Source organism: Leuresthes tenuis, unplaced genomic scaffold (assembly GCF_036924035.1).
Source record: "Leuresthes tenuis unplaced genomic scaffold, fLeuTen1.0.hap1 SCAF_11, whole genome shotgun sequence".
NCBI lineage: Eukaryota > Metazoa > Chordata > Actinopteri > Atheriniformes > Atherinopsidae > Leuresthes > Leuresthes tenuis.
The window spans coordinates 21,802,860-21,819,551 of record NW_027325365.1 but is presented as its reverse complement, the minus strand read 5'-3'; the positions used below and the strand labels follow the sequence as shown (position 1 = coordinate 21,819,551).

At 39.6% G+C, this 16,692-nt stretch overlaps 1 protein-coding gene across 1 annotated transcript in view; it reads right to left on the bottom strand.

Annotated features, from left to right (window-relative positions):
- Positions 1-16,222, bottom strand: part of LOC140317796 (teneurin-2-like) — a 75,316-nt gene extending 59,094 nt beyond the window's left edge. The window contains exon 1 of the mRNA XM_072395301.1: positions 15,954-16,222. The gene's annotated coding sequence lies outside the window, so the exon portion shown is untranslated. The remainder of the gene's footprint in view (positions 1-15,953) is intronic.
- Positions 16,223-16,692: the final 470 nt, after the last annotated feature.

Genomic DNA, 16,692 nt, shown 5'->3' with positions numbered 1-16,692 from the left:
AGGAAAAGGGATGGGAAAGTATGTGTGTGCATTGTAAGCAAGTACTTTTTCTCTGAATAATTGTCAGGCAACAGAGAGCCTCACAGCCTAAATAAGAACCTACTTAAGTCAGGTTTAGGGCACAATATTATCAGAGCTACAACAGTGCTGGGACTGTGAAATGAAGAATTCGGTTTCACTGCTTTCAAAAATCCCTCTCGCCCACTGGGATAGAGTTCTACTCGTTCAGCTCACCCACTTGCAAAGAGTGAGTGCAGGGTCCTGAAATTCAATCCTACAATAATTCACTATAGACACTGTGTTGTGCCCTTGCTTGAACTAAGTAAAGGCACCACGTTACTCTCAACAACCATGGTGCTTAAGTGAATTTTTAAAGTACCATAACATAGGTGAGATAATTTTTCTAATATATTAGGAGAGTGTGTGTTGGGGGGGGGGGGGGGGGGGTTCATTTCTTTTTGGGGTAGAAAATAAAACAACCAATCCATTATCTGAGCACCACCCCTGCTGTGTTTTCCTGATTCCCTTCCGCTATTAGCAGCTTAGGACACAAGTAGATCACACAAGATATTAAAAAGCAGCAGGAATGAGGAAAGAGTTTAAAAGCCTCATCGTAATCCTCTCCGTAGAACAAAAAACATGTCTGAATGCAGTCAAATGATTTGATTCTCTCTCTTTCTCTTTCTTATTGTTTAGGATTCATATTTCATAGTGTGTGCTTTTATTAGAGATGAAAATTAAGACAGATGCAGGGAGGAGATGTGAGGCAACAAGTCAGCCGATGAGCATCCACACAAATCTTTTTATTCTTTCCCCAAGCAAACATGACTCAAACGAATAGATGGCAATATTTTAACCTGGCTGTGCCAGAAATATGAAAGTATCAGGTTACAGAGCAGCAGTATTGAAGCAGATGCAATAATAAAGACCCAAGAGAGAAATGTAATGTTGTTCATAAGAATGAAAATGTACAGATATATGACTGTAATGCTGTTCAAAGCTTTCCCTTCCAAATCCCAGTCACAGATTTTTGCTTGGCAGGAACAAAACATTCTGTCAAAGCTGATCAAGGAATCAAGTAGTGAGTAAGGCTGATGTTAACAGCTGTTGGCATTATTTAATGGATGGTACATGTGAATCTAAATTTGTTAAACACTTGCATAAGTGTAAATTTATTTTTCCATTCATGTGTAAAAAATTGAATAAATTGTTCTGAATCATGGTTTACAGAAACAAAAAGTAACTTGACTAGTCCTGTCTTGCTTAAAACTTGCTGCATTGAGCTCTTTTGGGCCTATAAAATCTGCGCTGACAAAAATAAAATGAAGGCATTCATAAAAAACATGAAGGCAGTTTAAGTGATTATGTCAGTGCGCCTTCCCAACACAAATCCATGAAAATCCATGCAACTAAATCCATGAAAATAGCACAGCATGTGCATGTTTGCCCTAAGATGCATTCTGAGTAGAAGCAAAATGTTTCTTTTGACCAAATTGTGTGTAAGCCTGCTCACATATCTTACATTGACCTAACAGCAGATATTTGGAGTGATTTCAGTTTTAAGCACATTTCCAATTTAAAATCTAATCACAGACCTCAGCTTTGCTGTCAAAGCAGTTCAGGGGTAAGACTCAGTCTGTGCCAAAATCATGTTGTTTTTCTCAAGCCGACAACACAATGCAGGTTTAAATTAGCTAAAAATACTCATTGTAATATAAAATGTATTTTCTTTTCTTTGCAAACTCAACTGATTGTATGTTAAGATATGGTTGCATTGCTAAAAAGTTGTATTCTCTTCTCAAACCTTACCTTCCTCATTCAAGTTTGAATACTAATCACAGAAAATTCTAAAAATAAACTGCTTTTTTGTGCAATACGTTTCTCTGTCACTACAAAACCATTGTAATTAAGATATAGCATTTTATTACATTGGAGATATAAAACAACATTTTGTTTTCAGAGTGCTACTTGAGAACAAAAAGCTTTCAGCTCCTGCTTTGCAGGTAGTAGCAGGACAAATAATTGTTTATTAAGCACCTAATTTGGCTGCAACATCACTGACTCTCAAGTCAAATAACATAATCAATTATTACTGTAATGAGTTAGTGACATAATTATTCCAACCGCTGTGACAGATTGCCTAATTAGTCATTTTCTGTCCATTTAGATTACTCGTAGATTCACAATGAGTACAAAAGTGGTTCACTGACCTACAGTACTGCATCACATATTAACTGGTGGTCTGTCAGTTACAAACATTATTACTGTTTTTACAGTAGATCGGCTTGTTTATTCTTTTAGCCTGTGTAGATAGAATAGATGTGAAAATTCTATCCTTTCTCAGTTCAGTTAAGAAATACAGATTACTACTTGAAGCTGAACAGATGCACAAATGATTTCATGAAGCTGAGGTCAATTCTAAATATGAATATCAAAACCAACAGGCCTCAAACCAACAATTCAAACATTTAAGATCCAGTTTACTTTATTACATACATAAAAGACACTGTTCCCCAAACGATCCCAATTACTTCTCTAATCTCACGATTCAATTGCAGACACATTCTTCACTCAATGCTCAGTAACAGCAATGCAAGGAGGACTGTTAAGTGGATTTGGAGACTAAACCAATCTACCAAGATAGACATACATACACTGTGATGTGCAGTGCTCTTAGCATACATTCTGCCACATTGCACTGCCAGCCCAATCAGATGGCTACAAACCACAAACCTAGACCTCAGACGCCAATCAGAGACAATGTTAGTCACAGCAGTCGTTATGAACTTTCTGACACACATTTTATTTTCAAAGTTTTGAGCAATCTTTAGTTCCTTTTGTGGGAATGAAATGGGGGTGTTTAACACATATTTGACCTGTCGTGTGGAACAACTCATAGAGAGCTACACATGATTAAAAAATACATTAGAAAAAAAAATCCCCATTGTTGCTACATATTAGGTAAAAAGGGGGTGTTGACTGAAAACGGTTAATTGAGTAAATTCATAATAAACATATTTATTTTACCACTCCGTGCCAGTTGTTTATAGCATATTAGAGTTAGTAAATTTTAAATTGGTGAATTTCTCATGTAGGACTAATGGATTCAAACCACGCAGTGTATGGTTTGCATATATAACATATTCCTTAAACTGAGAATCTGAAAATCTTTCAAAGAGAATCGAATGTGTCATATACAGAAAGAAAAAACAATGACAAAAGAATAAAGATAGAAAGATAGACTAAAGATATAGAAATACATTATACTTTTTTAAGCATGTATACATACTGTTTTGTAGTTAGAAAATACTGACTTAGATGAACAAGGTTGATGGCTCAAGACCATATTTTGATATTCAGTTTTTACCTTTTTATGAATAACACAAACAATAAATAAATAAATAGTAAAAACACCTGGGGCTTGGGAAAAGGAATAGCAATTAACAAATAGCAAAAGCAACAGAGAAAGGAGATAAGCCTAAGCCACAAGGCAAACAGTTGGGATAACGAATAGATCAAAATCAATAAAGGGAATTATATGAAAAGAAAATTACATTTACAAACTACAGGTAGAATAGTAATATAAATATATAATAAGTATATATATAGATTATCTTAGAGAATATGGAAATACATATGTATGGAAATAGATTCAGAAAATGCGTTCACCTGTGCATGTTCCCATTCATTTTCTTTCACGGATTTCATCACACATAATAACATTCATTGTTTCATAATCTCCTGAGTATAAGACAACGACCTTTGTGACATTGAAAACTCTGGCTTCCGGATCAACATATGTGCTCAAGCCATTAATCTGCCTTTTGCACTGACTGTAGTACACCCCTCAAGACTTTACAATAACACAAACAAAAATAACTTCCAGCATGACAACACCTGGCACCAATTTAGAGCAGGAGAATTAACCTTTAAAAAAATCGTTCTGTGCAAAAGTTACATAACTCTGACACATTAACACACACACCACACTCGCAAAAGGCACTCTCACATACTCACACACACAGAAAAAGAATGCGATGGCATATTCATGCAGAAGTATAGTCATTTTTCATGCACATTACTATTCACATGTGTGAATTGTACATAAAATATGAATGTAGTGCATACAAGCCATCTCTGTGTGCGCGCTTCTGTGTGTGTGCATGTATGTGTGTTAAAAGATGAGAATCATCCAGGACATTCAACTATTATGTAGAGAGAGCGAGCCTGTGAGTAGGACCGAGCGATAAGATGGCACTTTCACAAAAGATTATATTATTTTCATTCATTCTCCTCATACAGCCCACTTATGCGCTTCCAAATGTTTGCATTTGATAATGGACACTGGTTACTTTATGAATTGAGCTGGCGTTAGATAAAGGATTAACATCCAAAGAGCAGGAGCTATATGAAACCAAGCGCGTGTGTGAGTATGTTTACGTTAGATATGAGTCTGAACTTTTGTCAGTTAGAATTAATCCTCCACATCAGTTTTTAGATTCTAAGTCAGTCATCTGAGAACAGAATAACAGTGTGTTGTCTATTTCTGAAAGCATCTTAAGTAATTCTGTTATTTATATAGAAAGTCATCTTCATATTTCTCATGATGGGCAGGGCAAATCCCCTGTGGCAATAACATGAATGGAGTCATGGCATGACATGCTTTCAGTAAAATCCGTTCACATGTCACATTACAGCAGAGCAGATTAAATGCATTTCTGGTGTATTGTGGATATCATATTAAATATAACTATTACTCAGTGAAACAGGTTGCTATCTAGAGGCAGCTGCTAATTGTGGATATGTCACTGCCAACTTTTTAGTGACAGTCTAATGTGTTTTCTTATAATCTTGTCGTATACTTGATACCACCAGTATTTATGGTCAGCATTAACCATTTAGTGCCATCTTTTAATTAATTTCACAAGTGTCTACTTTTTGACAGTAGGTCAGCGTAAATTGCAGTGGAACAATATGGCAAATTAATAGCTGAACAGTTCCAAGGTTAAAGGCTGTTTACATCAAACGTCTCTTTGAGCCTGTAACCACTCATCTGGAGGGTAAAAACACCACTGGTCTTGCAAAGTAAGACTGAGTGCATTGGGATTGCAGCTTTCATAATGATTAATTACAGTGCATTTTTTTCTATGGCTGTTTTGCAATGCGAGTTAATTGGTAAACATTTTATGACAGCAAACTCATGGTACATAAGGTTCAATGAAGACATTGAATGTCCTAGGGATGTATGTATTTTAACTGCAAGTCTTTGATATAAAGATGACTGACTCATGAAGAGATACATTTTATAACAACCTTTACTCACACCCTGTCTCTTAAATGGATCATAACTTGTTTTAATTGCATGTTCTCAATCACTTTGTAAGTTGGTCCTGTCACTTTTTTTTCTTGGCACATTTCCTCCTAATAAATCATACTTTATTTGCCAGCTGACATGAGGCCTCTCTAAAAAAATTTAATTGCGTGACAGCGTGAGGACAAAAACGACAACAACAACAAAAAAAAAACCCTTGGAAACACTGCAAATCCTGTTCCCATAAATAATCCCAGTCTCAGGATAGAAAGAGAGGGTCACTGTGTTCAGAAGCCAAAGCTGATCACGAGAGTGTCTGAGAGCTGACCATGTAAAAGAGACAGTGAGTGTACCAGTACAAGAACATTTGTCCACATGTTTTCATTAAGTAGAAGAAGGATGCAGGCAACATGATGGAACCTGTAACATTTATGAACGATTTATCCCTCATTCTGGCCAACTATGACTGTACCAACGTGAAAATATGTTGAACAATGTTTAAAAACCTGGTTCTGTTGTAGAAAAGTCTGTGCTCTACCAACATTATCAAATAGGAGCAAATTAACTGTACTTGTATGGCACTTTTCTAGTCTAACTAACCACTTACAGCACTTTTACACCACTGATGAAACATTGCATTACACATCGGTAGGCAACGTTCAGTGTCTTGCCCAAGGATGTGTCGACATGTGGCCTGGAGAACCACCTCCTTTCCGATTGGTAGGCGACCGCTCTTCCTCCTGAGCTACAGTCGCCCCACAAAGTGTAATTTCCCATTTGGACAGTTTCACAAAACTTGAATATGTTACAATTTGCTAAAGAAAACATAGATATGTTACAATTTTGAAAAGTATATGTAGGCAAATATCAATCTGGTATCCCCAATAAATGTAGTAATTTTACAAGTTTTGAACCTTTATGAAACTGCAATGCTTTGCACTGTGGACTAACATAGCTATTACACATTACTGCACAACACTGTGTTGACTCTACAGAAATCCTTATTCCAGTAAATACTGTGGACCTTTGTTCTATTTTAACAGTGCAAAATAATCAGTGCAAATAAGGGTAGCCGCCAATGATGACAGACTAGAGTCTACATGGATATGTGAAGGCTGCACGGTGGTAGGTGGATTAGCACTACTGCCTCACAGCAAGAAGGATCCCCATTTGAATCTCAGATGTGGCCTTTATGTCCCAGGTTGCATGTTCTCTCTTTACCTCCATGGGTTTTTCCGCCCAAACTCAAAAAACATGCATGTGAGGTTTACTGGTGATTCTAAAATGGTTGTGATGACTGTTTTTCATGATATATTTCTTTATAAAGGCACGTTTTATCACTGGGATTTCAGAATGGTTCAGTCAGAGACAGAGACAGGATGGTACAGAAAAGTAATTTTTCAGGGTGAAGTGCTTATAGCTTAGAGTACAGCTGGTGCAACAAAACTTTTGTACCTTTTTGGGACCATTCATAAACCTTGATTTTTTAGTGTGCAACAACTGACTGTAAATGCTCTCCATTACTATAAATGACTTAATTACAATAAAGATGTGTTCAACCTCCCCCTGTGCTTCAATGAGTATAACTGTGGAACAATTTGTTGAAGTGTGCTCAAGTAATAGAGCTTGAGATGCAGCCTGTGGTATTTACACATCATATTCTCTCAATGTGCTGGCCCATGACTGCTAAAGAAAGTTTGTACCTATGCAAAGCACCTGTTTACGCACAGACACAGCTGGATCACACAGATATGGCCAGTCCCTGCCTTCCTTTGTGCTTATTAAGACATTGACGCTTTTAGCACCTAGCAGTATTAATCCTATAGCCTTATGCTCACTGATACCGGGGCCAAGTGGCCTTACACTGAGGCTTTCTCACTCTCGGTCTCCCTATGTGAGTGTGAGTGTCTGTGACTGTTTGTGATGAATGGAAGAAGCTAAAGAGGAGAGGACTGAATGGGAGACATTGCACCACTGAGACCAGTGAGGAGAACAAAAAAGGCAGAGAGAGCAAGGGAGGCAGAGACTAAAAGAGGAGTGTAAGTGTAGGGAGGCAGGGGTGTAGTTGTGCATGGATAGCATACAACAGCACCTACATGCACTCTGCCCCTGCATTTATGTCCAGCATGCAGAGTGTGCGTGTGCTTATGCTTGTGTGTCTTTATGCTGCTTTGTTCTCTCAAGCATGTGTGTGCGTACATGCGTGTGCAAGGCCGAGGTAGGTTAAACTTGTACTCGTGAAGTGTTCCCAGAAGAGATTAATCATCCTGTGCTGGAATGCAGCATCTCGGTCATAAATCATCACCTGACCCCTCTCTCTCTGTCTCTCTCTTTCTCTCTGCCACACGTAGCGACGGAGTCAGGGTAAAAGCAATGTCACTGCACATCTGCAAAAAACAAACAGCCAGCAGCCTTGACAGAAGTGTGAGAGGCAGGAAACCGCAACACTGGTCAAATATTAGTCCCACGTCTGGATCAAATATTTGTCGTAACCCGTTAAGATCAAAACAATTTCAAAAAGAGATATTGTCATTAGCTGCCTCTGCCACATCTGGAGAAAAGGGAGGACTTCCAAATGCTGACAGAATCTCCGAAAGTCTTTCATTTGTCCAGAAACAGAACCCTTCAGCAAACCTGAATAAACATGCAAAGTGATGCCTCACTCATGGCGTCACAGTAAAAACCAAGAAATCAAAATGAAACCTTCACAGAAATGTCATAAACAGCGCACTGTGCGCTTCCTCAAAAGGCCACTTGAAGATGGCTTCATAAATGATTAACAGACCACTGTTGAATACAGCTGAAATAACATGTTTCCAGGCCTTTATGAAAATGTATAAAAAAAAAATAAATGAACAATAAATAAAATTGCATGGGCGATGATTTTTTTTCTACAATTCGATGAATAAAGATGAAATTATGGATCATTCAAGGTGAGGCCACTGGTGCAAACCAATAGACGTGCATTGTGTCCTTGGGATTGCTGCTCAGAGAAATCCATCCCTCGCATATTACTTTTTACTTCAAGGGTCCAATGACATACTCAAGGTTTTAAAACCATATTCTCCAAAGCTGTGGGCAACATCACAGTGGCTATATGACGTGCTATCGAACACGTCTGTCTATATTTCATCTTGTAAAACAATGTTCTACTCATGAGCAACAAAGCCCACATTGGGATGAATGAGGAGAGAGGTGGAATGAGTAAGACCATTATTTTGTCTTTTAGTTTTGCACTGGACTGCATGGAAATTGTTAGGTTTCTTGAGTGAAGTTTCCAGTGCTACATATCTGTCCACCACCCAGACCACCACAACCTTACATTCAAACATTCTACATAAAGGAGATGAAAACTAGCACTGGGCACAAAGTTTGTGCTTCAAAACTGAATAAACTGCACATAGGTTTGAAGATATTTGGAATACATTGGATTCAAAGTAGCACTTTGCAATTGCATCTCTGTTTAACCACATGATAATGATATGATCATAGCATAGGAGTTATGTCGAAATTTATGTTCTGCAAAGACTGAATCTGAAAGCTATAAATAAAAAATAAGGTGAGTCATCTAGATTTTTTTCCCCATATGGTGATTTTGTCTTGCACAATAATTACAAAAAAAGCACTGCTTTGGAAATTCCAATTGCTATCCTGACCAACTAGGAAACAAAATATGATCTTACCTGACCACTCCCTCTAAATAACACCTATGATTGGTTGCATTTCCTATATAAGAACAAATCTAAAATAAAAGCTTTGTTTCCACTTTCTGAGCAGTGGTTCAGAAAATCTATGTTTGCTGCTGCTACTCAAATGCTGAATGATTGGAAGGAGCCAAAAGACACTATTGAGCAAATGCTCACATAAAGCCTTTACATCCTTTCACGGTGAGAACAGGAAGTTATCTGGACATCAGTGCCACATCGTGTGTGCTGCAAAACAGGTAAAAGAGAGCGGACCCTTTACTCGGTTATGTTCAAGAACAGGAAATTGATTCTTTCATATTAAAAATTCAAGAGCTGAGTTTCATTACTTTCTGAACCTATTCCCTTTCCCTTGTGGAGTGGGAAAATATCACAGTTTATTAAATTACTTCACTGAAAAGTCTCTGGGGATGCCATCTTAACTCCCGTCCTCTTTCACAAGGCCATTTTAGACTGTAACCAGACATGCCTGCTTAGAAAGAGAGACAGGGAGAAAAAGAGAGAGCTGATAAACCACAGAAGGACGGAAGGTACACTAAATATGCTGATTGCACTGGCTGCCACAGAGAGTTTGTGTAATTCCATCAGCTGTGAAAGGCATGGAATTGAATGATCTCTCAAATAAAGGGAAAGGAGTACTGTACATGGGAAAAGTCACAGTAATTCCTACCTTGAAATAATATTGTGTGTGTGTATAATACATGTGTGTATTCCTGGATGCATACAGTATGTGATTGATGTGCCCCTTTGATGATATATTCTCCACTAGTCGGGGATATAGCAGACTCATCCAAAACACTCAGTTGTGCCTACAAACAGAGGGCATGTTCATGCCTACAAAAGTTATTCAAGTATCATCAGTGATTGCTCTTGTGACAGTTCCTGTCTGGAGGAGCAAAGGGGTCGGGTCTCGATGACTCTCTAAGTGTGACCAATGACCAGGAAGAATCAGCCAGCTAAACCTTACTCTAAGTAGCAGAAGAGGAAATGTCCACTTTTCTCTGCATCCCTCAGGAAACAGCAGTAGACCAATTTGTCATGTGTAGAGGAATCTACTTACTTCTCCACACTGATGGGAAACAGTTTGGAAAGAAAACATTTTACTGCTAAACTAGGGCAGATAAATGAGTCTTTCTGGTTATTGTTTAAGCTCTGTGTAAGATGAAGCCTGGACATTTTGCAGGTGAGCACCAGTTGTTAACAACTTTAAAATTGGACAGTTAGTTTTGTTGAATAAACCATAGCAACCACATAATTATTATCCATGCCATTGGTTTTAGAACTGACAGTGCTAACCATTGTGGTCAGGGAAGAGAGCCAAGTTTAAGTCCCATCCGAAACCATATTGTTCAACCTTTTTAGTTTTTTTACTTGTTGTTAGTCATGTTTGGTTGGGGTCGGGCGTAAAAAACAAAACAAAGACATCTTTATACTAAATATCTAAATTCAAAATGTAATATTTAATTTTCAAAGGAAATATCCTAACATAAATCATTAACTTTTTACTTTTTACTTTTTTTTTGTTAATGCACAGTGTAATCATATACACAGGTCCTAGAAGAGAGGTATGCTTTATTTGCAAAGATTTTTGGAATTGTAGAACTTAGCTAGCATCCCTTTCATGGTCCTTCCAGGACCTGTATATGGGAACACTCAGAAATTTAAAAGAAGACATGAAGCATTTTCTTTAATTGGTACATGGTATTTTTTTGTGGATTTCTATTCGGAATATTCCATTCCCAACCCTGAATACTTCCTTATACAAAACAGAAAGCAAATTGTTACCATTTCACAATTTTTGCACTTTTATTGTGACATAACTATGCTTTGGACAAGTGGACAAACATATTGTTTGAAAACATGTTTTCTCATGAGAGACTTGGTACTTGACATAATTCACAAACACATATTCCAGCTAGCACATGAGCTAGAGACTCTCCCCCATCCCCCCAACTTAAATGTAACCAAGAAGCTCAACTCAAAGGCACTATGAGCCTATGAGGAGGATGAGTTAAAAGCAGTCAGTCAGCTGTCAGACAGATATAGTAAATATCATCCCACTATGCCATTACTTCCAACATGAAAACCCACAGGATCCATGGGCATGATAATCCAAGATGAAGGCTGCACTCTACAAGTGTCACTTTCTTTAAAGACCAGCTAATGCTGGATGTCAAACGCCACGCACGCAAACACACACATGCATGCAATCTTCACACTACAGTGAGCAGTGCAGTCTGAGCAACACAAACCCCATCGAAGAAAAAATAAAGGCCATAAAGGTCGCAAGGGAGTGTGCTGGGAACAGACTGGAGAGGAGCTCAAGGCTTTCAGATTTGATACATAATTCACAGAAAAAACAACATACTGCAGCAGTGGAATATGACACTATTATGTATTCAGCTAAAGCATGCGTAATTGTTGGAGTTGGTGTCTCAGTGGCTAATTTCACTACGTCTATATTGTGTCCTGGCAGCGTTTCTAAGGATCAATGTTCCAAAAAGAGAAATTTCCGAGGCTCTACTTTAGCAGGGGGTACAGCTCTCTCCTTTCTTATTCAAAATCACAAAAATACAGAGAGCAGTAGACATGTGCCTCACAGCCTTTTTTTAGATATGAAGGTGATATGATGTTCGAGTGTTTCAGTTCAATTGGAACAGCTCAAGGCATGAGTAATGTTATCAAAGAGAACTGATGCAATCATTTAAAAAATGGTTGAAGCAAACAAATTCGACTACACTGGACCACAGTACATTTATCAAGATCTTGCTAAATTATATCTTGCTCTTTTGTTAAAAAAAAAAATCATTTTGCTCCTCTTTTCCCATGGCTTAAAATGTCTCTTCCAAAAGCCACAGGATGTATCAGAAATCTCTTTCATACGCTGTGGTCTGTTCTCATCCACACTCCTCTTTCATTTGCTTCTTCATCAATAAATCTTTATAATCTAAGCATTTCAAACAATAAAATGAAAAAAAAGCACATATTGGTATTCCTGCATGTGCCTTGGTATTGTATCGAGGCAGAAAAATTATTCTGGAAATAATCATTTTCGAAACAGAGACAACAATGCATTCATTAATGAATCAAACTAAGAACTACACCGACAAAATAGAGAAAAGGGGGAAGGGTAAAGCACAACTGGTCAACTGAGCTGCTTCATCCTAATAAAAGCATCTCTTTCACTGTTGCATGTCATACTCCAGAAAATCTACTGTGCAGGAGGCCAGACAGGGCAGTGTTACAGGAATGAAACTATTACTGCAGCATTTTTTTTCTATATGGATATGGATTTATGACACTCCCTTGATTGTATATCTGGCTCAAAAAAGCCCTGAGCTTGTGAAATAGCTGAGTGGGTAGTGGGCACACTGAATTGCCTTTAATAGAGCTATGCCACCAAGTTTGGAATTTTCAATTTAAGAGCACATCTTGACAATTACAGCGACAGTATAAACAGTGCCCCCTTTTTCATATTCTGGCCAAGAATATCCCTTTCATCCACTCGTTCAAGGTCCCCGTTCTTCGTTAATCAGCAGTGGCAAGAGGCTGTTTTTGCAGCTGTATCATCTTGTCCCAAATGATAAAGTACTAAGGTCTAATATGGCTTACAACTGAAGTGTTTGCTATTTGAAAAAAAAAACCCTGCTTACCTCTAAGCCATCCATTTTCTATACCCGCTTAATCCAACTACAGGGGGGGCTGGAGCCTATCCCAGCCATCATTGGGCGAGAGGCAGGGTACACCCTGGACATGCTGCCAGTCCATCACAAAGCCACACAGAGATAGATGACCACACACACACTCACTCCTAAGGACAATTCAGAGTCAGTCAACCTAACATGCATGTTTTTGGATGGTGAGAGGACATTTCAATAATTTGAAACCTATTTAAAAAAAGAAACAGGACATAGACATAAAAAATGGATTTTGCGAGTGTAGATTTGTACATAGACTTAGGTTCTTTCCTAAAAATTTGGTCACCAAGACAAATTCTGATGGATTCAAAGTGTTTCAAAACTTGCTAATGTTGCTATGGTTGCGCTGTCAGTAGCAACAGAGCTCAACGTTTCACACCCTGTGGAAATGTCCAGGTAAAGGAAAAATATTAATACGGTGCAGAAAAGACCTGCTTTCCAAAACGAAACCTGTCAACACATGAAATCATACAAAGCCTTATAACATGACACACATTGCTGTGCTCAGGTAATTACACCTGAGTGACATATAAGCAGTTTTTTGTGATGACATCCATTAACTCATTGCAATGCATTTCCAATTGGCAGAATATAAAACAACCAACACAACGGTGCTGAGTTTGTGTCTGAAAAGGACTTTTGGCTCTAGATCAGCGGCAAAATTGCACTGGCCAAGCCACAAACATTCAACCCACAATGCTGGTTCATTTTGTAACACTGAGTGGATTCTGAATTTGCTGGGAAGAACAAATGTATTAACTGGGCCCTCAGCACCAACACAGGTCATGCCTGCACTGCGAAAATTGCATTAGGGAAATTAGACCCTTGAGGTTTTCCATCTGTATATGAAGATAGCTCTGCGTGACCTGGGACAACAAACAGCACATGGGTCACACTGGACGTCACTGACCATACCTCCCCAAAGCCCCCAAGTGTAAGTGCGCGTCTGTCCGATACGCTGTTTGATGTGCGCTTGCCGACGCGCACATGCATTAGTGTTATTGTGTGAAGCCTTCAGTCTTTAATCCCCTAATCTGCTGAACCCTGGAAATCACTGCAGTCATCTGTCAACCAGGTCAGAGTGGACCACAGAGCTCAACAGAATCACACATGCACACACATACAAACAGCCAAACACACACACACACACAAGCACACACACACTCGTGCTCTCACTGCTAGTCATTTATTCAACAAGGCCAGCCTCATTTCAGTCTAATGAAGATTGATGTACCTCTTACCAAGCCTCACAGGTGTTGCAGTCAAATGTATAAATATGTAACCCACATAGAGAAGCAAAGGCAAAGGGAAGAGACACATTTATAAATGTTCACTCCCTAATCATATCCATGTTTGTATTAGGAAAAATATTCTGTATGCGTATAAAGGTTGCATGTAGAAGTCAATCAACAGTGCATTTCCAGGTCAACAGCAGAGAGTTAATCTTGTTTCTTAACTGTGAATGTCCAACACGGACTGGGACTCAGGGAATCTGTAGTGCTCAGACCCTTAAGTCAAACATCTCTGGCCCATTAGCGTGTAAGTGTGAGTGTGTACACGCTTGTGCGTGTGGTCATGCCAAATAGGACACCCTGAGGGCTTGTCTGGAGATTGTGGTTGACACGGCCTGCTGCTATCCAGTGTGAGCTCCTTTTAGCACTTAAGACTGTGGCTCACAACACACATGCACACACAACACAGTGGGTCATAATGATTACACCTGGCAGATTTAACAGCGTGGGAGGCAGTCGAGTTTGCGTACGAGTGAGTAAAACAGACATATGTCCAAAGTAAAACATGTGCACTTGGTTCCATATGTATGTATTTTAAAGTCTGTCAGTGAGGATCACATGCAAATCTGAGGGCTTTCCATCCTTTTTGATTTCTACGCCTCTGTCAAAAGCTCAAGACGGAGGGATGGAAAGCAGAAGAGAGATCAAAGAGCGTCAGAGATCACACAGACTCAGGCAGGCTTCAAGAGAGCTAAAGGTGGAGGAGGAGATAGAGGGACCGCAGAGAGAAACTGTTCCAGTTAGACTGAAGTGTGATTTTCAGCGGGGCGTCTCATCATCGAGATCTCTGTGGTATGTGTGAGTGTGTGTGTGTGTGTGTGTTTTTATTTCATAAGGTGCCGATGACTGCCAGGTCTCGAGATCTACAGCTGGTGTGTGGGCCTCATCCTTCGAAACCCTGCTTAATACACAACTGACTCCCAACAAAACTTTTTCAAATGTATCCTTAAACTTTATGCGTGCACATAACATTTAATCCTGAACTAAAAGTCCCACAAGCTCAATGAATATTCATTTATAAGTGTCCTGCAGTATCATGTTCCGATACAGCTTGAGGGGGACCAGCTGGACTGTGGCTGTCAGCCTTTCTGTGTCACTAGAAAATATAGATCAAGGCAGGAAAGGAGATATATTAAACCCAGCTCAACACAGCTACATTGCCTTCACCTCTGGTTCAGCTCTGCAGAATGCATAATAGACGGCTTGTCCAGTATGTGGCAGAGTGGGTGAAACATTAATGAAAACTAAACAAAAAAAGGTATAAATAAGTATGAATCTAGGATACAGTGGGGTAATCGATGCCTTAGAGAAGATGAGACACGGGATTAGGCGGCAGCGTCTGCTTTCAGGCGGCTTCACCGCAAAGCCATAACCGTAGTAAGGAGAGGAGACACAGCCAATTCCAATCTACCAAGTCAACCGCATCATTTGCATGATTAACTGAAATCAGGCTTTTCGGGGGACGCTCACTTTCTGGCGGGAAGTGGTGAAATAGGGATGCTGCGATGCGGTATAGCTCAAAAAAGAGAGCTCTCGCTTCTCATCATGAATCAAGACCAGTCACACACTCTACCTTGACCTCACAGAGAAAGAGAAGCCCCAGAGTATTTATGAAATATCGTGACTGTTGACGTGCAGTTCACAGCAGCTGTTTGCAATCCCCTTAAGCCACAAACTATCAAACTATCAACCCTGACAGCTCGAAATATGACACAAATGACAGTGCAGACACGCCGAGAAAACCCTCTGTGTCTACTGCGAGTCAAGTAAAGAGCAGCACAAATGTCATTCCGATGAAAGGCACCTCAATGTCACGGCTGCCCTTCCCGTCCTGTCTGCCACAAGGACTGAGGCACATGTGCTGTTTGTGGCCACAAAGACTGGCGTGTAAACAGCAGCAACGCGTAAGCATCGTTACCATAGGAATACATTTCAAAATATGACGTACCTGTTCACAGCTATGTGTGGGACTCAACGCATAATCCTCCTTCTTCAACTTCAACTTTTCCTTCCCTCCAATCGAACAGACCAAAGCTACTTGACACTTGTTTACTGCATACTTTTCTTTGCCCTGTCTATCCTGACAAGCCGCTATCGCACACGGAGTGAGATGAGAGCTGATGGAGAGGCTTTCAACATCTCACCGGATCGTGGAATCAAACGGAACAATCCATTCCGCAGCTGATCGTCAGAGGGAACACCGCGGAGTGTCAAAGATGCGCCGCAACGGACGAGCACAGCTGTGCGCAGAAGTCTCCAGTTGATTCTTTGAACACGGACGATCCGTAGGTAAAGGCTGCGCGCGGCGGAACTCAGGGAGCGATCATCAACACAGTCGAGAGGAATGACCGAGACTTGCGGAGCGCGCGTTCACGACCGAGACAAGTCAATGGTCATTAACAGCGTATAATCCTCTGTTGACTGCTGGCTGCAGCTGCATCCTCGCGACATGGCACGCAGGGATCAGCAGTGGTAGTGATTAAACAGTTACAGTTTAAAATATTTAATTATACCGTAATCACTTGGGGTCCTTGTTCTCAACTGAAAACCCTTGTACTGGCTATATAAATTTGGAAAGAACAACAATAATAATATTTTTTTTTATATGCTATGTCATTTTTTCTGCTGTTTTCTCATTTGTAGAAACAATAGGCCTATTGGATAACATCGTATGCTTAATTTCAGAT